The following is a 26,881-nucleotide window of genomic DNA, read 5'->3' as shown; positions in this document are numbered from 1 at the left end:
AATAATTCTTAAATTTGGTCTTTTCATGATATCCCATAATTCTTGTAGATTCTGTTCGTGATTTGTTATCATCTTCTCTGTTTGTTCAACTTTGTTTTCAAGGTTAAATATTTTGTCTTCAATGTCTGAGGTTCTGTCTTCCAAGTGTTCTATACTATTGGTTATTCTTTTTATGGAGTTTTTAACTTGGTTTATTGTTTCCTTCATTTCAAGGATTTCTGGTTTTTTTTTCAGTATCTCTAATTCTTTATTGAAATGATCTCTTGCTTCCTGTATTGCTCTTTTAACTGTTGATTGGGATGATGATTTAATGCCTGAATTTGCCTTTCATCTCCTCCTTCAATGTCTGCATTTGCTCTTTTATCTCCTCGTTTGCTTCCCTGATTATTTTAATTATGTACATTGTGAACTCCCTTTCTGACATTTCTTCTGCTGTGCTGTCATTGGGTTTTATTGATATAGTATCTAGGTTTGTTTGGGACATTTTCTTCCCTTCTTTCTCATATTGGTAAGATATCAGTGGGACTCTGAGATATTGCAGATTTCCTCTATTGGCTTACAGTGTCCCTGTAGATTCCCAGTATATCACCTCCCAGCCTTCAGTACCCTGAAATCTTGGAGGAACTTGATAATGCAGTGCTTCCGAAGAAAGTTGCCCCTAGCCTGCTTCTGGTTCCAGGGCTTGGAGCTGACTTTTTGGGGATATTCTCTCACTGGGCTATCTGCTCTGAGAAGCTGGCCATGGAAGGAGCCTATCTCCAGGGGATCAGGCCTGCTTGGAGAAGTCTCAGGCTGCCCTGTTCTGGTACCAGAGGGAGCCTGCTAGGCCAGAGCTTGCCATTGGCTATGGGACTTGAAGCTGGTTCTGTGCAGAAAGGCTCTCACTGGGCGACTACTCTGTGAAGCTTGCCGTGGAAGTAGCCCGCTGCCAGAGGGAGCATGGCTGCCTGGGGAAGACTCTAGTTTCCCTGCGCTGCTCTGATAAGTCGCCCCTATCTGGGCCTGCTGCCCAGGCCAAGCTTCACCCAGTGGGGGAGACTCACCTGTGACTCTATGTTAGTCCGAGTCTCTCAGTGCCTCCCCTTCTTGAATCCTGGGTTCTGGAGTAACAGGAGATGCTGTCACCCTCTAGTCCACCATCTTGAATCACCCCGTGGAAGGATCCTGGTGACGGAGGGAGCAGAGTTGCTTGGAGAAGTCCCTGGCTGCCCTGCCCTGGTCTCAGAGGCTGCCTGCGGACTGGAGCTCACCAATGGCTCTGGGACATGGAGCTGGCTCTGTGCAGAATGGCTCTCACTGGGCGGCTCCTCCGAGAAGCTGGCCATGAAAGGAGCCTGCCGCCAGAGGGAATATGGCTCCCTGGGGATAACTCAGTTTTACTTCTTATGCGATGACCTGTGACCACTTCCTGGCCATGTCCTGCCCCCTATACTACACCATCCTCAGTTACTTCTCCTGACCTGGTCATCAGCGTGCTGGCAGCCCTTCCTGAAAGCTTAAGTGTACTGAGGTTTTCTGTCTTCTTAGTCTTGGAGATTCTCCACAATTTGTCAATTCCCTTTGGTCCTGCTTTGACACCTTCATCAATAACTTTCTGTCTTGTTCCCTAATGCATGCAAGGAGATATTTTTCCTCTTGCTGGATCGTTTTCATGTATTTTCAAATTACGTCTTCTGTCCCACAAACCTCAACAGCAGGACATGTCTCCCTGTAATTCTCATCTCTTGCTTGTCTCCTGTTCTACAGAACCTGCCTGGGATTCCAGGTCAGCTCTAGATGGATGCACACCTCCTCAACAGGAGCAAGTAAGAATAGAGCAAAAGAGTTAAGGAGGTTAGACTTGTTGATGGAAAGGAAATTCATGGACAATGAGTAATAAAATGCAGATTTACCTATTACTAAACTGGTCTCTTGGGTACATAGAACAAGCAGGAAATTTTCTTTCTGCTCAGACTAGTGACCCACAGGGACATCAGGGACTCAGGCACTGGAGTTAACATGAAGAACTGTACCTAAAGAGAAGAGGTAGGGAGCTATAAAAAGAACTTCTGATGCTGTCCCTCCAAGAGGGGCTGGAGAGGACAGGGTGGTTTCTTTTGGAGTCCAAAGTCTCTTTAGGGCACCAGGGCTTCACTCCCTCCTGCTGTCTTGTCTGGGGACAGAGCTTCAGTCTCCATCATCAGTCACACAGGGAGGAAGCCAGACTTCCACACAAAGCCCTTCTATCCAGACACCCATCCAGGTGAGTCTGAGGCACTGACAGGTGCTGCAGGAAAGGATCAGCAAGGATGGAAACCAACAAAACTGACCAGAGGACCCTGAGAAACAAGCCAGCTCAGCCCAGAGCTCAGAGACCTCCGTGGTTGTTCACTGGACTGAGCTCAATTCATGTGCTGTGCTATGAAGAGAAGTGCCTGTTAGTCTCTGTGATGCATAGGTCCTGTGGTCAGTTATGTGGTGAGCATGGAAGTCCAGGGGGGGAGACTCATGAAAGAGTGGTAAAATCATTTCCCCAAATTAGACGATATCCAGGGAGATTTCCAATTAGGGAGTAGGAAAGAGGAGTAGAAGGCTGGGGGAGAAATACAGTGAAGTGAGGGTATTTTTTTATTTTATTTTTGGCATGCAGTATATTTGAGCCTGTGTTCTTCATTGCTGATATCTGACTACAAATACAACTTTCTCCATGCAATCTTCTGCCTTACAGAGGGTTAACCTCCTAACACCTGATCCCAACCCTCAACTAAAAACTTAAGGTGGAAGATAGTTTTGTTCCATGGGTCCCCAATGTCTGACTTGTGTTGGTGACACTTTCCTGATATCTATAGAATATTTACTATCCCCCTCTTCAACAAGGGGTGAATTGTGAGCCCTTGATATAAGACCATGACTAATACAATCCTTGGCTTCGTGATATTTTTCCCAAGATAATTAAAGTTATCATAACTGTAGTGAAGAGCTGTCATTTAGTCTTTATATTTAAATATTTGAAATTTCAAAGACATATTTATATCCTTTATGCATATTTGCCTGAGATTAGCACATATTAAGTATCTGTTATTTATTTTTAAATAAAACTCTACTTTGTGGTCTGTACGATTAGGATCTACATTCTAGTTTCACCCCATGGGGTTTTGCAGGGTTAACTGATGTGTCCAGTTGGAGTCATTGGGAGTTAGGATCTCAAAACATGAATTTTGGAAAAGACAGAAATATTTAGTCAATAACAAAATTGAAATGTCACCAGAGCAAGAACTACCTGCTTTGAACAGGTGCTAAATAGGCATTTGGGCTCCACACAACCAAGGAGTTGGAGATGCGTAGATTTGGTCATCACACATTGCACACTCATTTCAAATTATCTCCATACTCCATACATGTGTACAACTATCTGTCAACTAAGAATAAACTTTAAACATCATGTCATCTGCAAAGGACAATTTGACTTCCTCTTTACAATTTGGATGTCTTTATTATTTTTCATATCTAATTGCTGTGGCTGAAACTTCCAGTACTATGAAGAATAACAGTGGTTAGGGTGGGCATGCTTTCCTTGTTCCATATCTTAGGAACACTCCATTCATTATGATGTTAGCTGTGGTTTAGTCATTTGTAGAGTTCATCCTCTTGAGGAATTCCCTTCTATATGTAATTTCTTGAGAGTTTTTACTGTGAAGGGATGTTGAATTTATAAAACTCCTTTTCTGTGTTTATGGAGTTGATCAGATAGTTTTTGCCCATCATTCTGTGGATGTGATGTATCATATTATTGATTTTATATGTTGAACTATCCTTGCAAACTTGAGGTAAAACTCACTCAATCATGGTTATTAATCTCTTTGATGTATATTGGATTTAGTTTGCTAATATTTTGTTGAGCATTTTTACATCTATCTTCATCAGGCATATTTGACTATGATTTGCTGTATCCTTGTGTAATTTGGTTGTGAGTGTACACTTGGCTTTATACACTGAATTTTGAGAAATTCCTGTGTTTCATTGTTTTCATGTTTGGGAAGTCTTGCTCTACCTGTTCAAATGTGTGATGGAATTCACCACTGAAGTCTTTGGGTCCTGGGATTTTCTTAGATGGTCTACTACAACAAATTAAGAGAGTCTGAATATTCTTAGTGTGCCTACTTAGACCTCTCATGAGTGGGTCACAGACAGTGTCTGTGAGTCCAACAGAGCATGGAGGGGGGTGAACTCTGGCTCTGAGCTGCCTGCCTGGGTCCTGGGTTCACATCCCCTCCACCACCACTCACCTTCTCCCAGGAGCAGGTCAATTCTGGACTCACTTCCTGTGCCAGGAAACTCTTGTGATTTCACAGTGACCTGAGCCAATGAGGAGTAAAGTGATGGTCACATGGCTGCTGTCTGTGGAGTATCTGCTCTGGGCAGGTCATTTCCTGTGAACTTTAGTCTATGACTTAGTTCACACAAGACCTCAATGAAGAAGGGTGAATCTACCAAGTTATATATTAGAGTACAAGGTTTGTAAGTTTATTTCCTGTCATCAAGGAATTATAGGAGCAGCAATTGTCACATTGTTTAGGCAGAATCTGAGCTACAGAGTCCATGTCTGACCACCTAAAATCAGAACTGAGGTGAAGGAGTACATACACTTGACTGTGATGCTGGACCACACCATTGGTGCTCAATAATGGAACCACCATGAGGCCCAGCAATCCCACTGCTGGTGTTTGTTTTAGTCAGCCTTGTCACTGGTGTGACCTAAAGACCTGACAAGAACAACACAGAGGACGGAAAGTTAAATTTGGGGTTATGGATTCAGAGGTCCCAGTATAGAGACAGACTCCACTGCAGTGGACCCGAAATGAGGCACAACATCATGGCAGAAGGGTTTAAAGAAGAAGCACAGCTCAGTACATGGCAATCAGGAGGCAGAGAGAGCTCCACTCACCATGGACAAAATACAAACCCCAAGGCACCAACCAGCAGCATAATGCTTCCAGCCACACCTACTTACCTCCAGTTACCACTAGTTAATCCCTATCAGTGGATGAATGCACTGAACAGGCCATATCTCTCATTACCCACTCAGTCTACCTCTGAATTTTCTTGTGCCATGTAACACATGAACATTTGGTACACACCTTATATCTAAGGCATAACAATAGTCATTCAAAAATGAAGAATCTCAAAGAGATACTTGTGTATTTGCACATCTGTGCTTCTCTATCTGTTATAGCATTATTCAAAATTGTGAAGACATGGGATTCATCTAAGTACCCACCAACAGATGAATAGGTAAAGATAATACAGCACAAACACACAATGGAACAGGATTCACACATAAAAATAGATGAAGTCCTGTCCTGTGTGACAAAATGGATGGAACCTAGAGGTCAAAATATTAAGAGAAATTAGGCAGACACAGAATGACTAGTGCATATCAGCTCACTCATTTGTGGAATGAGAGAATTTTAATTTTATGAAACTAAAGACTCAAATTAAGTGATGAGGGAAGAGGTTTTTTGGGGGAGGGAAAGTTGGAAAAATGTTGGACAAAGGACATCATATTTCCATCAGATAGGAGAAATAAGCTCATGAGATCTACTGCAGTGTGGTGACCACAGTTAACAATATACTGAATCACATACATCTGACATATACATAGGAATACATGTCTATAAATGCATATAGGAAAGTATGTCAAATAAATAAATATATATACCATATGTATAAAACAGTATAATTTGTGCTATAAATGAATACAATCTCTATCTCTCAATTAAAAAAGAGTGCTCCACCAATCAAGCCTAGTTGCCTCAAGTTCAACTGAGCATTAGTTTCAAATGCATAATCTCTGGGTCACCCTGACATCCCCAATCATTATCTACAGTCATACAAATCTCTGATTGATTCATATTCACATTGAAATTTGAACAGTTCTGGTCTAGAACATTGTTTCTCCAACTGCCCACTGTTGAACTTTTTGCTATGTAACTCTTTGTGGGCATCAACCCAAGTATTGTGGAATGCTGAGCAGCATCCCTGGCCTCAGTCCACTAGATACGGCACCAATTTCTATTTTACAACCCCAAATTTCTCCTGCATCTCCAGGGTCTCCTGGAGGTATCATCAACCTGGTGGAGGACCATGGACCCAGAGTAGAAACAAGAACATTTTGAGTAAAGTTCATTATTACCCAAATCCTAATTTTGAGAACATCACTTAACTTCTCTGATCCTTGATTTACTTTTCTGCAAATGTAAAGTGGGCCCACAATGCTGTTGGCTTCATATATTGGATGTGTAGAAATTAAGTAAGATTTCCTTCATGAGATTTTAACTTCAACCCAAGGTGGATGAAAAATCTAAACTATCTCTTAAAACTGCAAGAACTTTCATATGTGAAGGAATAAATGGAAATTTTGTATTCCAAGCATAAAACTACTGGATGCTTTGTAAAATCTATCATGAACCAAAGAGTTGTAGTAACTTTGCCATTTTTTTTAATGAACAGTTTTTTTTTAATGAACAGTTTTCTTTAATGAAGGGGGAATAACAGTTTTCTTAAGATGTCGGGAGCTGTATCCCTGTACAAGGCAGTGATGTGGAGTTCTGAAGAACTTAGCAAATTCAGGTAACTCAGAACTTAGAGTCAATTATAAGTAAGGATTGGGCAAAAGTGTAAGTAGTATAGTGTTGCAACCAGCACAATCAAACACTCAGGTCCAGTGAGGGGCAAAGGGAAATTGCAAAATAAAGACTCGCAGACTCTTGAAGATTAAACTGGGATTAGATGGAGGCTGCTCTCTGATGGAGACACAAGTATCATGAGTTACACCAGCAATCTTTATTTATATGTGTCTCATTATCAGGTTAAAGACTATGCAACCATTATTCTTTTTATTCAGGGAAGTTACAGAAACTAGGATATCCTATGGAGCTTTTCAAGGTTGCAATCCATAGTTACAAAGTGCAATACTAGGATCTTTGTGTAGCTCTCAAGAAAGTCCGTTGTTTAAAGTTACTGTAAGGCAGGCAGGAACTGGAGAAGCAGAGCTGGTGAAACATCGTGGTTGTCTAGCATAAGAATTCCATTCTTCCTGGGAGCTGTGTGCCTCAGATCAAGATGAGAGCTGATGGGGCTCTTGCATAGAGCCTCCTCATGCAGGGCATTGCCACAGCAGCTAGGCATCCTGAGCCCTTGCAAAGAAACATTCCCACGAACCGGGCACGCCATGGTCATGAGCTCATGAGAGAACCCTGATCTCAGTGACTGCTCTCCCATCCTCTATCACCACTCTCAAAAGGTTAGTCTTCTAGATGGAAGGGAAATTAATGGACAATGAGTAATAAAGACCAGATTCACCTGATTTCAAAACTGATCTCTTGGTAACAAGGAACAAGCTGGAATTCTCTTTTTTCTCAGAACAATGACCACAGGGACATCAGGGACTCAGGCACTGGAGTTAACAAGAAGAACTGTACCTAGTGAGAAGAGGTAGGGAGCTACAAAAAGAGCTTCGGATGCTGTCCCTCCAAGAGGGACTGGACAGAACAGGGTGGTTTCTTTTGGAGTCCAAAGTCTGTTTAGGGCACCAGAGCTTCACTCCCTCCTGCTGCCTTGTCTGGGGACAGAACTTCAGCCTCCATCATCAGCCACCCAGGGAGGAAGCCAGATTTCCACACAGCCCTTCTCTCCAGACACTCCATCCAGGTGAGTCTGAGGCACTGACAGGTGCTGCAGGAAAGGTTCAGCAAGGATGGAACCCGACAAAATTGACCTAAGGTCCCTGAAATCCAAGCCAGCTCAGCCCAGAGCTCAGAGACCTCTGTGTTGGTTTACTGGACTGAGCTCAATTCATGTGCTGTGCTATAAAGAGAAGTGCCTGTTAGTCTCTGTGATGCAGAGGTCCTGTGGTCAGTTATGTGGTGAGCATGGAAGTCCAGCTGGGGGAGACTCATGAAAGAGTGGTAAAATCATTTCCCCCAAAATTAGACCATATTCAAGGAGAATATAATTAGGGAGTAGGTAAAGGGAGTAGAAGGCTGGGGGAGAGGTGCAGTGAAGTGAGGAGTTTTTTTTTAAATATATTTAGCATGGAGTTTATTTGCACCTGTGTCCTTCTTCGTTGCTGACATCTGACTAGGGCTTTGCATACAAATGCTACTTTACAGCAACAGGGCTTGAGACTGCGTTTCACAGGATCTTCTCTTGTAGTTGGCATTCAAGTGAGGAAAAAAATTTTGATAGGTCAAAAGAACCAAAGAAACTTTACATTGTATCTCTTTTTTTAACTGCTGAAATTGAATATTTATTTTAGTTTATTGTCTTTCACTTTCTCTAAAATTCTGAGTTGTTTGTCCAAGATGTTTGCTTGCATGGAAATTGTTCTCATCATGTCGTTTCTTTCTTTCAAGGGAGAATTGGAGATTTTTCTCTAAGTGTGCTGTTCGCCTTTTCTTTCACATGGGATACAAATATTTTGGAGAAAGTTTGTATGAATGTGGGTGACCTCTATCAGCCAGGCCTATTGCAGACCCTTTCCCTCTACTGCTCTCTAAGTACACAAACTTCCTCTGCATGGTGTGTGGTAGTCAATTACCTCCTGTGCCTTTTGGCATCTTTGTGCATATCTGTCTTTCCTGGTTGCTGCCTTTCTGCCTCCTGTGATTAGTTCTATTTGTAGGAGCAGCAATCACCTTCTGCCACCTGGTGGAACATGTATTTTGCTTTTGACTAAAGTTTGTCTACATCTTTCTCATATCTTACATTTTACACACGGAAGCTTCATTATATTCATGGAGCTTCCCTTCTGTACAATGGGTATGAATATTCATTATTACAGGAGAGGTAAAGGAGCTGTGAGAATGTGGTAATCATATTGATTTCATTATTCTTACCAGCGTGTCTAGTTCCCTAAACACATATGAATGCATTTTTGCTTATTTAGGTTGAGATTACAACTTGAGATATTATTCCTTCTGCTGCACCTATGGAAGTATGTGTTTTGAATACTTAGTTCCAGATGTTTGTCAATGCAACGTTGACTCGAGTTGATGGGATGACATCACTGCTCCTTTAGAACTTTTCGGTGAGAATTCATTTTAAACTTTCTTTCCATTTCTTAATGCAGTTGATTTGAATTCATTTATTCACTTGTCATTCTTTTTTGTAAAACCATTAACTTTAATCTTTTTTTCTTCACATTTTAATTTTTTTCTACCTTTGTGCAAATCCATATGTGAAGAAAGCCTGTAAGTTCTCTGTTGTGTGCATCTTACACTGTGATGGCAGAGGAAGAGTGCCAGGGAGCAAGTGCTTCTGTGGCAGAACGTTCACAGAGTCCATCGCATGAAGGAGGACAGAGGGCCAGTACGGTACAGAATTCTATAGACATTCATCTGGAGTGAGCGATCCTCAGAGCCAGGGTCCCTGAGCTCATATATTCCATATTGGGAATAATCCTCTAACATGGTGAGCACTTTTGCAAGTATTTGTTGGGGATTTTTATATCTGTGTTGATCAATGACCTAAGCCTCTATTTTCTTTCCTTGTACAGTTGTTGTCTGGCCACACTGTGACTTTTACAATGCAAGCATCTGAATCCTAAATAACAGAGAGATATCAGTAGGGATCCACTAGGATGTTATTTTAATCAAAATACTGCATGATTCCAGTACATGATATGTAAAGGTGTCAATCTAATGGACGCCTGGAGCAGCGTGGTGTCAGGGAGAGCAAGAAAGGTATGCATGAGCTGATTTTCGTGGATATGAAGTCAGGGTTACATAGGATCATTCATTTCCACACACCTGCTGTGCAACACAGGGCCAGGCAGTAACAAAGGACACTGTGCACTTGAAGTTCTGCTATGAGGACAGAACTCATGCTCATTGTTCTTACCACAGAAAACAACATGCAAACAAAACTGCAAAGCCAACTCTGGGAGGTGAGGGATGTGTCTATAGCATTGATTGGGTGAGGGGCACCAGGGTCCACATGTGTCTGAACTCACCAGATTTGCATATTATGTACCTGCAGTTCTTCAGGTATGACTACCCTCCAGTAAAGCTGGATAAAACAGAAGACAAGGAACAACATGTGGACAGAGGACCATCTGTACCTTGAGGATCACAACCTTTCAGCAGTGTCAGGAAGGCCACCTCCTTCCTCCCCATTCTCAGACTAGGACCCTCCTCTGTCTCTTCCTGTTGGCTCTGGTGGACACCATGGCTGGGTTTTGAAACAGCATCACCTGCAGGAACTTTGCACTGCTCACTCCTCCAGCCAGGCACACACTCTGCAGTCAATCTCACTGATTCTCATTTCTTCCTTGAGATCTCCACTCAAATGTCATCTTGTCAGCCTGTCTTACCTGTGCACATAAAAAGTAGCACCTGCATCCATCCACTCCTCTCTTACCTGCCCATGTTTTCTTTATAACAGTTATTACCATCTGATGATAAAAGTCATCTATTTTATAAAGATTTTTATTTAATGTTTTTATCAGTGCTGTACAGTTATACATAACAGTGGGGTGCATTTTGAGATAATCACACATGCAAGGAATAAATTTGTTCCATTTCAGTTCCTAGTACCTTCTCCCTTTCATGTCACCCTGCTTTTCTCCACAGGTCTTGCCCCCATCTATTTATCATTTTTATAAATTGGTACATTATACGTACACATGTGGTGGGATTCACCAAGTCTTTTTAATATTTTAACTGACATAAAACTCTATGTATTTATGTGGTACATGTGATGTTTTAATGCATGGATGGTTTGAATAAAGTTAAAATCTATCTGATCAAATATGTATCAGTCCTTTACTGTGAACTCTCTCAAAATCCAGGTACTGGTTTTTATTCATCTTCTTACATACATATAATTATCAGCATGAACTCAGTGTAGGTACTTTTATTTTAAAGGCTCACTGCCTCCACAGTGCCAGGAACATGATTGGACCATGTTCCCACAAGTTGTTATATCCAACAAGTTCATAAGGAATGGTTTCTAAAACTGTAGAGCATGTGATACAGAGAGGACAGGGTACAGAGGGACAGGAATACCTGACTAGAAATGGCAGGGATGCTTTAAAGGGAACCAGATAGAAAAAATAATGATGTTATTTTTCTTTTTCCTATTGCCAATCAAAGCACATGGAACCACAAAATAATACAAAAATTTCAGAATTTCTTCTCCTGGGACTTTCAGAGAACCCAGAACTGCAGCCCCTCCTCTTTGGGCTTTTCCTCTCCATGTACCTGGTCACTGTGCTGGGGAACCTGCTCATCATCCTGGCCACCATCTCAGACTCCCACCTGCACACGCCCATGTACTTCTTCCTCTCCAACCTGTCCTTTGTGGACATCTGCTTCACCTCCACCACCGTCCCAAAGATGCTGGTGAACATCCAGACACAGAGCAAGGTCATTTCCTATGCAGGCTGCATCACACAGATATACTTCTTTGCAATATTTGTAGTGCTGGACAACCTCCTTCTGGCTGTGATGGCCTATGTCCGATATGTGGCCATCTGCTACCCCCTGCACTACATGGCCATCATGAACCACAGGCTCTGTGGATTGCTAGTGCTGTCATCCTGGATAATGAGTGCCCTCAATTCCTTAGTTCACAGCTTAATGGTGTTGAAACTCTCCTTCTGGACAAGCTTGGAAATCCCCCACATTTTCCGTGAACCTAATCATGTGGTCCACTGTGCCTGCTCTGACACTTTTGTTAATGACATGCTGGTATATATGGCAGTTGTGCTGCTGGGAGGAGGTCCCCTTCCTGGCATCCTTTACTCCTATAACAAGATACTGTCCTCCATTCAGAAAATGTCATCAACTCAAGGCAAGTACAAAACTTTCTCCAGCTGTGCTTCTAACCTCTTCTTGTCTTATTATAATCCACAGTCCTGGGAGTGTACCTTACTTCTGCTGTGATCCAAAACTCACCTTCAACTGCTACAGCATCAGTGATGTACACTGTGGTCACCCCCATGCTGAACCCCTTCATCTACAGTCTGAGGAATAAGGACATCAAGAGCACTCTGAGAGGGAGAAGTAAGGTGGCAGAGTAGAGGGTGACTGCATTCCATGTTGCTCCATGACTCAGGATTCAAGAAGAAGAAATATTGAAAGCCAGGACCAGCAGAGATCTGCCTGGCCAGACTCTCCTGATGGGGCAGTAGGCCCATGGCCCCAGCCCAGTGTAGAGCCACTGTACATGTCCTCCATGCCAGGAGCTAGGACAAGACCAGCCAGACCCCAGCCCACAGTCTAATGCCCCTGCAGTTGACAATCTGTCAACACGTAGAGTCGCCTCTGCACACTAGCAGGAAATATATCCCACCTCGAGGCCACCATACCTAGAAGGGCAGCACCCTTCTCGTATTACTGCAGTATCACGTTCCTCCAAGATTTAAGGCTACTGAAGACTAGGAGGTAAGTTTGGAAACCTGCAGCAACACTACAAGTCTATAGGGGGGAAACTGCAATAACCCAGTTTTGCCCTCCTAGAGGGGAAGATACATGAGCAATATGAGAAAAGAAAGGAAGAAAATGTCCCAAACAAACATAGATGCTACATCAAAAAAATCCAGTGGCAGCATGGCAAAAGAAATCTGAAATGGAGTTCAGAATGTACATAATCAAAATGATCAGAGAAGAAAATGATGAGATAACAGAGCAAATGCAGTCTTTGAATGATCACACCAATCAGCAGTTGAAAGTGCTAATGCAGGAAGCAAAAGGTCTTATAAATAAACAGATAGAAATTCTGAAAAGAAACCAGAAATCCTTGAAATGAAGTAAACAATAAACTAAATTAAAAATTCCATAGAAAGCATAACCAGTAGCATAGAATACCTGGAAGCCAGAACCTCAGACATTGAAGACAAAATATTTAATCTTGAAAACAAAGTTGACCAAACAGAGAAGATGGTAAGAAATCATGAACAGAATCTCCAAGAATTATGGGATATCATGAAAAGACCAAATTTAAGAATTATTGGGATTGAGGAAGGCACAGAGAAATAAACCAAAGAATGAACAATCTATTCAAAGAAATAATATCAGAAAATTTCCCAAATCTGAAGAATGAAATGGAAAATCAAATAAAAGGGCTTATGGGACACCAAATGTATAAAATTACAACAGACCCACACCAAGACACATTATAATGGAAATACCTAACATAAACATTGAGATAGAATTTTAAAGGCTGCAAGAGGAAAAAAATCAAATTACATGCAGGGGGAAAACAATACAGATATCAGTAGATTTTTCAATCCAGACCCTGAACGCTAGAAGGGCCTAGAACAGAATTTTTCAAGCTCTGAAAGAAAATGGATACCAACCAAGAATCCTATACCCAGCAAAAGTTACCTTCATACTTGATGATGAAATAAAATCCTTCCATGATAAACAAAGCTAAAAGAATTAACAAACAGAAAGCCAGCACTACAGAACATTGTAAGCAAAATATTAATGAGGAACAGATGAAAAACAGCGATGTAAATCAGCAAAGGGAGGAACTACCCTAAAGGAATAGCCAAATAAAGGAGAAACTAAGTCATGTTAGCAAACGAAAATAAGCCAAATGACCGGGAATATAAATCATACCTCAGTAGTAACACTGAATGTTAATGACCTGAACTCATCAATCAAAAGACATAGACATAGGCTGAATTGAAAAGAAAGACCCAACAATATGCTGCCATCAAGAGACTCGTCTCGTAGAAAAAGATACCCAGAGACTAAAGGCAAAAGGATGGGAAAAAACATACCATGCACATGGACTCAGCAAAAAAGCGGGGATATCCATCCTCATATCAGATAAAGTGGACTTCAAGCCAAAGTTAGTCAGAAGGGATAAAGAAGGGCATTTCATACTGCCTACGGGAAGCAGAAATCAACAAGACATAACAATCATAAATAATTATACCTCAAACAATGGCTCATCCATGTACGCCAAACAAATCCTTCCCAATTCCAGGAACCAAATAGACCACAGCAAAGTAATACTAGGTGACTTTAACACACCTCTTTCACCACTGGACAGATCTCCCAAACAAAAATTGAACAAGAAACCATAGATCTCAATAACACAATTGACAATTTAGACTTAACAGTTGTATACAGAATATTCCATCCGTCTATGAGTGAGTCAACTTTCTTCTCAACAGCACATGGATCCTTCTCTAAAATAGAACATATAATATGCCACAAAGCTACTCTTAGCAAACATAAAAGATAGAGATACTACCTTGTATTCTATCAGATCATAAGGGAATGAAACAGAAATCAATGACAAAATAAAAACAGAAACTACTCCAACACCTGGAGATTAAATTATATGCTATTGAATGATGCATGGAAAACATGAGACATCAGGGGGGAAATTAAAAAATTTTTAGAGGTAAACAAGAACAAGATACACAATATCAAAATTTCTGAGACACTCTGAAAGCAGGATTAAGAGTAAAATTGATTTCATGGAGCACATACGAAAAAGAGGAAAAAGTCAACAAATAAACAACCTAACACTACAGCTCAAAGCCCTAGAAAAAGAAGAATAGATCAATACCAAAAGTATTAGAAGACAGGAAATAGTTAAAATCAGAGCTGAAATCAATGAAATTGAAATGAAAGAAACAATCAAAAATAATTGAAAAAATAAAAAGTTAGTTCTTTGAAAACAACACAAATTGTTAAACTTAGCCATATTAACAAAGAGAAGGAGAGAGAAAACTCAAATTACTAAAATTCAGGATGAAAAAGGAAATATGACAGACACTATTGAAACACAAAACATAATTAGAAACTATTCTGAAAACCTATACTCCAACAAAATAGAAAATCTTGAGGACATCAACAGATTTCTAAAGACATATGATCCACCCAAACTGAATTAGGAGGACATACACAATTTATATAGATCATTTTCAAAGAAATGAAATAGAAGAAGTCATCAAAAGCCTATCAAACAAGAAAGTTCAGGAACAGATGTCTCCTCAGCTGTGTTCTACAAGACCTTCAAAGAAGAGCTCATTCCAATACTCCTCAAATTATTCCATGAAATAGAAGAGTAGGGAACTCTTCCAAACTCATTCTTTGAAGCTAATCTCACCCTGATACCAAAACCAGACAGAGACACATCGAGGAAAAAAAATTCAGAACAATATCACTAATGAACATAGATGCAAAAATTCTTAACAAAATTTTAGCATATTGCATACAAAAACATATTACAAAGATAGTGCACCATGATCAAGTGGGTTTTATTTCAGGATGCAAGTTGGTTCAATATCTGAAAATCAATAAATGTGATTCACCATAACAAACAACCACCAAGAACCTCTTACCTAAGAAACCTCACACGCATACACACACATTCACTAATACAGTTCACACCTTGTCTACTTTCTTGAATGGAGTGGCCACTAAACTTTTGTGAAGGGGCAGATAGTACATGTCTTGGGCTTCACAGGCCAGATGGTCTCTCACAGAGACTCAGCTCTGCCACAAGTGTGGCAGCCGTCAGTGACAACCGTCAAAGGTGCAATTGATACTGTTTTCCATTTTACTTAGGGAGACCAAAACATGAGCTTGCCACAAGCCAAAACCACAGTGAGATGCTATTCACATGGCTTCAGATGAACTCAGAAAAACTAATCAGCAAGATTTCACTTAGAGGTGAAATCTAAAAAAGCTGATCTTGTGGAAGCTGAAAGTAGAATAGAGATTACTGGGGTCTGGATGGGAGAGGAAAGAGGAAAAATGGGAAGATGTCCAACGGATCCAATGGTAGAAAGATGAAAGGAATAATTCTGATGTTCTGTTGTATACTAGGGTGACTAAAGCTAATAATATATAATATGTATTTTGAAATGTTAGAAAATTATTTGTTTTCATTATAAAAAATTATATATGTTTAAGAAGGTGGACATGCTAATTATCTGAATTAATCATTACACAATGTACACATTTATCAGAGTATGATATTGTATATCAGACAAACATGTACAATTATTAGGTCAATAAAAATAAAAAATTAATAAATTCTTAAAAATAAAATAGCAGTGTTGGTGAAGATAAGAATTTGGAATCCTCATCCATTAGTCCTGGGAATGTAAATGTTGCAGTTACTGCAGAAACAGTGTGGCATTTCCTTAGAGGGTTAGACCTAGAACTATTATATCACCTAGCAATTCCACCTTGTGTGCATCCACCCAAAGAAGGGAAAACAGGGTCTCAAAAGATGCTTGAACACCAATGTCCATAGTAACATTATTCACAGTAGCAAAAAGGTGAGAAAAACACTTTCCACCAACAGACACAGGCATTAACACAACTCCATGGACTCATGAGAGGAGGTTTGTAATCGAGGAGAAGAAAGGACTTTCTGACACAGGCTACAGCAAGGGTGGATTTGGAGGGACTTGAGATCCTCTGAGGAGTGTGCTGCTCTACTTTGCAGAAAACACACCATGCCCCAAGCTAGAGTGCTTTCCCATGAGCACAGCCTGGGCCCATTCATTGTGGGCTTCAGGGTGTGTGGCTTTGACCCAGGTGCGTTTTGCCCCATGTGGATCATCACTCTGAGAGTGTGGCTAAGGAAAGAGCCCCACAGAGACGAGCCCACCCTTCCCACACAGAGGAAGAAAAGGACATGGCAGAATCTCACCTGCCTCCTGCAGCTTCTTCCCAGGGAGCAGGTCATGTCTGCCCACATTCTATCAACTAATGCAGGGCACTTTGCATTAGGCTTCTCCTAATGCAAAAAAGTAGACAGATGGTAGATGGAGATGCAGGTTCAGATATGAGATTGACTCTCATGATTACAGTGCCTGAGTATTTGCACAATAGCTGTGCACACCCAGAGAAGCCAATCACGTGACTCAGTCCTAGAAGCCAGAGGACTCAGTGACAGAGAGGTCAATGGTGAAGCACCCAGTCCAATACAAGAGACACCTAGACTCAGTGGCAGGGGCCAAGCCTTAGGAATCTGGGGTCAGATGTCCAGCAGCAGCAACAAGAGAGAACACGCCTGCTCCAGAGAGAAGAGATGGCAGAGAGCTTGCCCTTGTTCTGCTTTCCTGTTCAGTCCAGGGACCCAGATATCAGGGCAGTGTTGCTTATACGCAGGATGCTTCAACATTCTGTCAACTGCCAGTCTTCTCTGCAAATACACTCCCAGATGCTCAGAGAAGTGAAGATTGACCAGTTTTCCTGGCATCTCTCATTAACACAAGTAGATACCCAAAATTAACACTTGTCCATGTCATAAAGATTTACTTTTTTGAATTATTTGTACTGTTGGACAACTTCCTTCTGGCTGTGACAGCCTGTGACCATTATGTGGCCATCTGCCACCCCTGAACTACATGGTCATCATGAACCAGAGGCTCTGTGGATTGCTGGTTTTGGTGTCCTGCATCACAAATGCCCTGAATTCCTGGTTGCAAAGCCTAAAGATGTTGCAACTGTCCTTCTGCACAGACTTGGAAATCCCCCACTTTTTCTGTGAACCTGATCAGGTGGTCCACGTTGCCTGCTCTGACACTCTTCTTAATGACATCGTGATGTATGTTACATGTCTGGTGCTGGGAAATGGCTCCCTCACTCCATCCTTTACTCCTACTCCAAGATAGTGTCCTCCATTCATGCAATCTCATCAGCTCAGGGCAGGTACAAAGCCTTCTCCACCTGTGGGTCTCACCTCTCTGTGGTCTTCTTGTTTTATTGTACTGTTCTAAGTGTGAACCTTAGCTCTGCTGTGACCCAAAACTCACAATCAAGTACAACAGTCTTAGTGATGTACAGGGTGGTCACCCCCGTGCTGAACTCCTTCATCTACAGTATGAGGAATAGGGACATCAAGAGCGCTCTAAGGAGATTCTCTGAAAAAGGACACCAGCATCCATGGTTCTGAGACTAAGAAGCTGCCATTGATTGCAGAGTGTGAAGCCTCAGAGCAAGTAATTGCCAGTTTATTCTGATCATGGAAGTAGGACTTGTGGCTTCTATTTATTGTCTCAAGTTTCCATTTCTTTGATTTCAACTCCTCTATAAAAGATGAGCACTCAACTTGTGAAGCTTTCTCCTCTTTGACATCTGAACAGTGTTCACCTTGGTCTCTTTCACACTTTCTCAATGTCATTTTCAATCGTGGATTAGAAATCTTGGAAATTCCCATTTATCTCATTGGACAACTTGCATTTTTTTAAAGAATAACTTCTTCTCATATGACTCTCCTGTTTTTCTGTGTATCAGCCAGAGTGGTCTCTTCTTGGTTCTTTAACACATCAGACTCCTACTGCAGGACCTTTGCGAATGCCGTCCATGTTTCCAAGAATGCCTTCCACCTGTAGGGTCCCTCACTTTCCTTGACTTTTTCCTCTGTCCTGACCAAGGAATACAGAGCACCTTGATCCTGCTGCATGTTTTCCCCTGCAGGCTTTAACTCCCCCAGGCATTGATAAAAGTGCTCTCTCTGCTTCCTTTCCACCACTTTCTCTGCTTTGGCCACACTGAATCTTAACATGCCAGGCACGCTCCTGCCTCTGGACCTGTCCAGTTGCTGTCCCGCTACCTACCCGCTTTCTCCCAGTACCTGCATGCCACCGCATCTCACTTTCTCAGTTCAAGTCATTGCTTAAATGCACCCGTTTCAGCAAGACCTTCCCTTATTGCCCTAAAATTTCTCCTTCTTTCTCAAACCCAACCATCCATTTGCTCAGCTATTTCTATTCACTACACCCTCCACCTTCTACTATACGAAACTATTTACTTCTTTTGCTTACTGTCTGTAATGGTTAATTTGAATTGTCAACTTGATTGGATTAAGAGATGCAGATGATGATGAGGCCTCTGGGTGTGTCCATGAGGGTGTGTCTAGGAATGCTTGGAATGTGGGATAGTGAACTCAAGTGGAGCCCCTCCCTAAGTGTGGGTGGCACCACCCAATAGGAAGGAATAAAAGCTGGAACAACCAGGAAGCAGATGCAGATGCAAATGCAAATGTAAGCTCCCACTCTTCCTGAAAGGGTTCTTGATTGCTGCTTCATCCTCTGAGGATACTGGACCCTTGCTTCTTCACTTTTCCAAAGAGGACTTTGCAAGTGATTCTCCAGGTAGTTTCCAAAAGCTCTGGTCTCAGACTAGGGTAGCACTGTTGATCTTTATTGTTCTGGGTCTTATGTGTCTCGGACTGTGCAACTGCTGGTTCTTCCAGCTCTCCAGCTGCAGACAACCATTGTGGACTATCCAGCTTCTGGTCATGTAAGCCGATGTAATAAATTTCCTTTTATAATCATACTTCCTGTTAATTCTGATCCTCTAGAGAACCCTGATTAATACACTGTCTTTGTCCCCTTTGGATTGCCTGCTCAATAAGGAAAGGATTTTTGTTGGTTTATTCATTGCTATAGCCCCTACACCTCACTTGGGGTCTGGCATATAGTTGTTGCTCAATAAATCTTTATGTAAATGAATGAATGGACATAACGTTTAGCACAGAGAACAGTTATCAGTCACTCTTAGCATAGCTAACCTTAGTGACATCAAGTTCCTGACTAGCTCCTGAGTGGCCTTCATGTGGTGATCCCCAGCAGCTTGGTTTCCAACAGTAGGAATCTCCAGTTTTCAACAATGGGAATCTCTTGGCATCTACACACCTCAGAGTCCAGGTTCAAGTCTTACCCCAGGAAGCACTGTTCTATTTTAGGCTTAGGGATGAAATAAAGAACAAAACAGATAAAAATTATTGTTTTTGTGGATCTTTTTTCTTTGGCACATGCTGTTCTACCTCAAATCCACCCCCACACCCAACTCTAGGCCACCTAATTCTTCAAAACCCAAGAATCGTCTCCTGTGAAGCAGCCTTCATTATAGCTGCAACTGTAGTACTGGGAGCGGTGATGGAGGATGGGAGAGCAGTTACTGAGATCAGAGTCTCTGATGCTCTCAGGACGTGGCATGCCCAGTGCCTGGGAATGTTTCTGTGCAAGGGCTCAGGATACCTAGCTGCTGTGGCAATGCCCTGCATGAGGAGGCTCTGTGCAAGAGCCAGGTCAGTTCTGACCTTGATCTCAGGCACACACTCCCGGAAAGGAAGGAATTCTTATGCTAGACAACCACAGTGTTTCACCAGCTCCCCTTCTCTGGTTCCTGCCTGCCTTCTAGCAACTTTTAACAAAGGACTTTCTTGAGAGCTACACAAAGCTCCTAACATCACACTTTGCAACCATGGATTGCTACTGTGGAAAAGCTACATAGATGTCCTAGTTTCTGTAATGTTCCTGAATACAAAGAATAATGCTTGCAGTCTTTAACCTGATAAGGAGACATATATAAATAAAGATTGCTGGCATAATTCTTCAGAACTGCATCTCCATCAGAGAGCAGGCACCACCTGATCCCAGCCTAATCTTCAAGATCTGTATCTGTCAATCTTTATTTTCCAATACCCCTTCACCCCTCAGAGTTTGCCCAGTGATAGCTCCAAGTGTAGCCCATTCTGATAGAAATTCCTTCATGATGTTGTCAGGCTGCCAATAAACAGATCCTGAGGTAGGTGTTGGGAGGTATGTGGTTTTCTGGGCATAGACAGTTGAGACTCATTACATTTGTTGGAGGAGGGATGGAGGCTGAGGCACACAGGAGTTTTGGAGGAGTAGGGGTGAGGATGCACGTGAGTTTTGCAGGGTAAGTGTTGGAAAGCATGTGACTTGTGGGGGGATGGGGCACATCATTTGCTGGAGGTGAGAGTTTGGACACACATGGTGTTTGGGATGCACTTGATGTTTTGGGGGGATGCAGGGGGTGAGAGGCACATGATTTTTGCAGGACGATGAGGGTTGGATGTACCTGGTTTGTTGGGGCAGTCTCAGAAGAGGATACTGAGGAAGCAGGAGGAGGCGCGAAGCAAGGATGTGGTCTCAGCAGAGGTTGAGCCTCAACCTCATCCCATGGGAGTACGGGAGTCTGCGTGGTGTGGTGGATCTGTCCTGAGGCAGGCGTTCGTTCACACAGGCCTGCCTCAGCCTTCGGCTGTGGGCTGCGGCAGGGGCGGGGTTCACACAGCAGGGGCGGGGTTCAGACACAACCTGGGACTGCTGCGCAGGGCCCCAGGCACACGCACCATTGGCTCAAACCTCTCTCTGCAGCAGGCTTTCCCATTGCCTCAGGCGTTGCCACATAGGTTGTGCCAAGGTCACTTCCTCTTCATTTTAGAGTGCTCAAAATAACAATGATTTCCCAAGAGCCACTTCAAGTCATAGTAAAGATGGGGGTGAGCGGTTTCTACACAATTCTTTTATTTTTACATTTATGTTTTCATTGTTTATCTTTTTAAAAATTTGAGACAGGGTTTCACTAAGGTTCCCAGGCTGGCCTTGAACTTGTGACCCTCCTGCCTCAGCCTCCTGCATAGCTGGCATGCACCATTGCATGGGCAACTTTTTTACATTTTTTTTTTTTTTTTGCGGTGCTGGAGATCAAATCCAGAACCTTGTGCATGCTAGGCAAGCCCTTTATCACTGAGCTGCATCCCCAGCCTAATCTTTTACTTTAAATTGACAAACAATAATTGTGTACCTTTCTGGGGTACAGTGTGATGTTTTGATAGATGTATACATTGTGGGATAATTATATCAAGCTAGTTAACTTTCATTACCTCCCATTTTTAATAGAGAGAACATTTACAATCTATTTTTTAAAGCAAATTTGAATTATACATTTTTATTATCTATGGTCGGTGGGCTACTCAATAGGTCTTTTAAAAACTTATTCCTCCAACTTGTTATAACTTGTTATATTTCCAAATAAGTGAAGAGGAGTCTGAAGGCTCCCAACACTGAAATGATAAATGTTGGAGGAGATGCAAATTCTAATTACCCTAAATGGATCATTACACATTCTCTACATGTATCAAGTTATCATATTGTAATCTAGAAATATATACAAAGATTATAGGTCAATAAGAATAAAAAAAGCACACAATACCCAACCTGTGGAACCAGCCTAGGTGTCCATCAACGGATAAATGAATAAATATATACATATCTCACCCCTAGTAATGGGCCCCGTCACCCTCCAAAAATTGTAGGAATTTTATTCAGTCAGAAAGAAAAATGAATTTATGTAATTTTCAGGAAAACGGGTGGAAATTGAGACCATTATGTTACGTGAGTAAGCCAAACTCAGGTCAAGGGTCATCTGTTTTCTCTCATATGTGGAAGCTGGAGAGGGAAAAGGAAAAGCAAGTTGGGGAGAGTCTCATAAAAACCAAAGGGAGATCAGAAGAGTAGAGGAAAGGGACAGAGGAGGGAAGGGGAAGGGAAATACTGGGGAAGGATATTGGTCAAATTCTATTGTTATGTTGTGTGCAGGTATGCATCTGTAACAACAAATCCCACCACCGTGCACAACTATGAATGCACCAATTACAACGTGGGGAAAAAATAAAGAGAAAGGAATAAAAAAGTAAAATCCGGCTCATCAGCAGCAAAAAGCAGCTCCCACAAGCCTTGTCCCTTTGGTGTAGCGGTTGGTCTTTGCACCACACTGCCACCTTCTGGTAAAATTAAGGAGTGATATTTGAAGTTGCTTGGAGAGCTGTATTTATGATGTGGAAGTAGGTCTAAACCTTCAGGGTGTGAAGAGTTGAGCAAATTGTACAGAGATGTTAGCTCCTTACGTTCAATGTCTGTGGAGAACTGTGACTTAAGTCATGGCTTCTGATTCCCTCATGGCTGCGTTTACCTGAGAACTGCCTGTACGAAGGTGCAGGTCAAGATGGCCCAGTTGCTATGGTGACGATGGGCCACAGGAGGCTGCCTGCGAAGGTGCTCAGCTGTAATCAGCTGGAAACTTGAGCTCAGGCACCAAATCCCTTGGGTAGAGAACTCTGGGCATAACAAGATGACCTCTATGTCTGCATCCTTCAGACAGCCAGCTTTGCTGAAACTTTTCCACAAATAACTTTCTGATGACAAAACCTATATAGTAAAACATTCTGAGTCAGCTCTGGTGTCAGTCAGGCCTCATCAGAGCTTGGCTTTCCTACCTGGCTCCAGCTTCTTCTCTGTGTGTGTCTGTGTTTTCTTCACCACCCGCCCCCCATTGCCCCTCTGGTTTCTGAATTAAGGGCTGGTGCTGGTTGCAGGACGTCACCTTCAATCTATTTTTATATTCTTATTACACTTGAACATTCAGGCCCAAAGATAACCAAGTTAATAAAGTAACTTTAATGATCAGTGCATGGAATGGGAGTCTTATCCACAAGAAACAGTCTTTACAGGTACACATGCATGCATGCATCTGACCTCCGTCCATCCACCTGTCAGCTTGCCCTTCCATGCATGTTTAAGACAAGCTGCCTCAGTGCCCGGTGACTTCCTGTCAGGTTGATTCATTTTACTCAATATTATCTTCTCACATTTAAATTGGGGTGGATCTTGCTTCCAGCTACTTTTCTTCACAGTTTATTGAGGTATGGTTGAAGAAAATAAAACCTGAATATATTTAATGCGTGCAATTTGATGTTTTGAAATATATACACTTTGTGAAGTAACCATGACAATCATGCTAATTAATATATTCATCTCACCTAATTACCATTTTGTTGTGTGTGTGTGTGCGTGCACGCGTGCGTGTGGTGAAGACACTTAAGATCTACCCTCTTAGTAAATTTTAAGCACACAATGCGCTGTGGTTAACTGCTGTGTGTGAACAGCTCCAAAACTCGCGCATCTCACAGGACTGAACCTTCCACCCTTGAGCAATGTCTCCCTCCTCCCCTCCCTCCAGTCACTGACATTAACACAAGTTGATATTCTTTCCTTCATTAAAAGAGCATTTTCATGGAAATAGTTCTAGAGACTAACATCAGAGAGTTGGTGCAAAGGAAGTTTGGAAATAAGAAATGCCAAGGCAGAACAAGTATTTTGTTGTGTAATTAACCCATAACACTGATATATTTTGAGTATTGATTATAAAATACATTGTAAAAATATTTATACATCATTTAGATACAGTTTTACTGCTTCACTTTGGCTTCATAGTATTGCAATGTGTGGAATTAGTTACTGTTGAGTTCTAATGGATGCTTGGGTTGCTTCTGGTTTTATTTTATTTTCCTTGGGCTCGGTGGCACATGCCTGTAATCCCAGAGGCTCAGGAAGCTGAGGCAGGAGGATTGGAAGTTCAAAGGCAGCCTCAGAATCTTAGTGAGGCCCTGAGTAACTCAGCAAGACCCTGCCTCTAAATAAAACATAAAAAAGGGTTGGGGATATGGCTCAGTGGTTAAGCGCCTCTGGGTTATTATTACTATTATTTTTGTGGCACTGGGGTTGGAACCCAGGGCTGACCAATGCCAGGCAAGCACTCCAGCACCGTGTTGCATCGCCAGGCCCCTCCAGTTTTAACCTATGACAAACACTGCCCAGTGCGCATTCTCCTGAGCTACCACACTCAGGAGAGCAGAGGAGCAGACAGACGCTGCAGAGGGCGTGGGTTTGTCAGGCTGATGTGTCGCCTCTCTCTCTGCCACAGCAGACTTCCCTGCTGCTGTGCTGCTGCGGACAGACTCGCAGTGTGAGCAAGGGCCCCCAGACAGGTGCCTTGGATCACTTTGGAGAAATACAGGGGACGAAGGTACACGTGGTCCTAGCTGTAGCTCACCAATTAGCCTACTTGGGGCCATGACATTTCTTAGGCAGACGACGTGTGGGGCCGCAGTCGGTGTCATCAGTGGGTGTTGGCACTGAGCCCTAAGGAACACCGAGTGCTTCATGTGCTTTGTGTGTATGTGAGCAACACTCATACCAAGAAGCTATTCACTCTCCTCGATTTCACACATACACACACACACACACACATGATCAACTTCCTTTAAATGAACATGTCTTATGAGTATCATTGATCCCATTTGTTTTAATTAGGAAAGAGGGGATTTAAAAAATATTATTGATAATAAGGTTACTTTATCAAAAATATAGTGATGGGCTGGGGTTGCAGCTCAGTGGTAGAGCGCTTGTCTCGTATGTGAGGTGCTGGGTTCGATCCTCAGCTCCACCTAAAAATAAAAAAAAAAAAGGTATTGTGTCCATCTACAACTAAAAAGAAATTTAAAACATATCAGATCAGTCAGTATTTACTGAGGACTGTAAGTGCTTTACACGCAGGTGCTGTATCATCCAATCCTTAGTGAAATTCCATCATTGTCCCAATTCCACTATGTATTTTAAAGGAAATAAGAAAATTTATTTTGAGCCAAATATGCATGGTCATGGCCCAGAAACAGAGTTGAGTTATCTTGAATGACCTATTCCACTGTAGAAAAGATTAGACAAACTTTTATAGTGCCAGAACGGAAGGAGTAAATCAATGCATTTACCAATTACATGGTAATCAGGCTGGAGCATCACCTGGGTGGGCTATGGTAAAGTGGGAATCTCTTCTACAGGTTTTAGATGTTACAGCATTCTCAGCTTTACTATTTCCACCATCCTTGTTGTGGTTCAACAATTTTAGACTGAACACAGAGAAGTTAAGTAGATCATGAGTTGGTTAATAAGAACTGAACTCCACAACTCTTACCCATTACACCATCATATCCTTGAAAAATATAAAGCAAAACCTGTCAGAAGTACACCTGCATTTTCCTGCAACATTTTAGTCAGCTTTTTTGCTGCTGTGACTGAAAGTCCTGACTGAACAATTGTAGAGGAGGAAAAGTTTATTTGAGGACTCACAGTTTCAAAGGTATTAGTCCATAGAATGCTGCTCCATTCCTCAGGGCTCGAGGTGAGGCAGAGCATCATTGTGGAAGAGTGTGGCAGAGGGCAGTGGCTCAGATCATAATCAGAAAGCAGAGAGAGATCTCCACTTGCCAGATACAAAAGTATATCCCAGAGCCACACCTCCTCCAGCTGCAACCTACCAGCCTTCAATTACCGCTGACTTAATCACTTGTAGGGGATGAATTCACTGATTGGGTTCAGCTCTCACAACCCAATCATTTCTCTTCTGAACCTTCTTGCATTGTCTCACATGTGAGCTTTTAGGGGACACCTCACATTCAAACCATAACAATATTCTAACGTTCTTTTCTAAGGTTTGAGTTTGTAATCAATCTGGAATTTGTTTTAGTGAATGATGTGAAATAAGGACCTATTTTGGTTTGATCCTTTAGTCAACTGACCCAATGGCTTCCTTGCTCCAGTGATTTTAATATTTCCTCTAAGATGGGCTAGACATCTACAGACTGCTGGATATCTACCCCAGTCTGCTTCCAAGCTCTACTTGTCTATGCTTATGCCCCTGATCTCTTGCCACGGCTCATTACCCAACATCCTCAGGTTGCATATTTCCCCGCACCTGTTCTAACCTACACTATACCTCCAACTTGCAAGGGTCCTCATCCACCTCACTGGCCACACCCCGAATCTTAATAGTCGCTCTAAGGACCCACCTTCAACAAACTTTTCTATGCCAAATAACTTCATTTTCCCTTCATATCTTATCATTAAAAAAAAAAAAAAAAACATTCTGCTAATGTAGCATATACTACAATGTGTTGAGTTCATTTTATTGGACTTGAGCAACACCATCTCCTATCTGTAACTCCCCCAATTCTTCATTTTGGAGCATTTTTGTACAAAGCAACATCTCACCTTGGTAACCCTAGTACCGAGCATAAAGCAATCAACTGATGCTCCAGAGGTATTTGTTGAAAGAACACACATATAAGTTTCATATATAAAAAATATTAGGGAACCAGTTAGTGATCCTTTCTGGGGAGGAAAACTTAGATTAGCCACCCCCATTTGAACTTTTCCTACATAACTACAAAGTAAACATATTACCTTTTGTTATGTATATATTTACATAAC

The 26,881-nt window shown here is 42.0% G+C and overlaps 1 pseudogene; it reads right to left on the bottom strand.

Moving 5' to 3' along the window:
• LOC124968169 (olfactory receptor 7A10-like) overlaps positions 1-26,881 on the bottom strand; it is a 96,441-nt pseudogene that overhangs the window by 10,808 nt on the left and 58,752 nt on the right.

The sequence above is a fragment of the Sciurus carolinensis genome, chromosome 17 (assembly GCF_902686445.1).
Source record: "Sciurus carolinensis chromosome 17, mSciCar1.2, whole genome shotgun sequence".
Classification (NCBI taxonomy): domain Eukaryota; kingdom Metazoa; phylum Chordata; class Mammalia; order Rodentia; family Sciuridae; genus Sciurus; species Sciurus carolinensis.
The sequence above is the reverse complement of the archived record's forward strand: the minus strand, read 5'-3'. Positions and strand labels throughout refer to the sequence as shown.